At 46.4% G+C, this 780-nt stretch overlaps 1 pseudogene; it reads left to right on the top strand.

The window, feature by feature from the left end:
- LOC100947114 overlaps nt 1-780 on the top strand; it is a 12,087-nt pseudogene that overhangs the window by 6,868 nt on the left and 4,439 nt on the right.

The raw sequence follows: 780 nt of genomic DNA, 5'->3' as shown, positions 1-780 counted from the left end.
CACATTATTCTTAGTAAAGCATCACAAGAATGGAGAAGCATGAATCCTATGTACTCAAGTTTGATATGAGGAAAATTAATGAAAATTAATGACACGATATAGGGGAAAGGGAGAGCAGAGAGAGGAAGAAGGAGGGAGGGGTGGGGAAGGGAATAGCAGAGAGAGAGGGGTGGGTCTTGGTGTGTGCCACACCTTTTGGGGGCAAGACACGATTGTAAGAGGGACATTACCTAACAAATGCAATCAGTGTGACCTGGTTTCTTGTACCCTCAATGAATCTCCAACAATAAATTAAAAAAAGAAGAAGAAGAAGTAGATTGATGGTATTGTTGTTTGTATTCCCACTTCACAGACTGAATAGCTGAGGCCTGAGGAAGTTAAATAACCTGCCTGAGGTCACGCAGCATCTGGAAAGCACTCTGGTAATTCAGTCGGTAGAACACCAAGGTAGGGGGATATTTTATGACCCACATTTACTGGGACTCATATCTTCACACTCTGACCACACTGGGGGACAAGGAGAAACTGGTCACTCACTGTGGTCACCCAAGGGGCAGCGTGCAGTGACAGTCCTGGGGGAGGAAGGCCACAGATGGGATGCCAAGACCCTCAGAGGATTTCCTTTAGAGGGAACAGGGCCACATCAGGGATGGAAGATGTATCAATATGGAGAGAGGATGTGTCGTGATCAGGGAAACCTCCTTATCCAGGCATGTCCTCCTGGGCATCAGCTTGGATTCCCCTTGAACATTGGGTAGGAATATTGGAGAAAGAGAGTCA

Source organism: Otolemur garnettii, unplaced genomic scaffold (genome assembly GCF_000181295.1).
Source record: "Otolemur garnettii isolate 467f Iridium unplaced genomic scaffold, OtoGar3 scaffold00232, whole genome shotgun sequence".
Lineage (NCBI taxonomy): Eukaryota > Metazoa > Chordata > Mammalia > Primates > Galagidae > Otolemur > Otolemur garnettii.
Note: the sequence above shows the minus strand (reverse complement) of the source record. Positions and strands in the feature narration are given on the sequence as shown.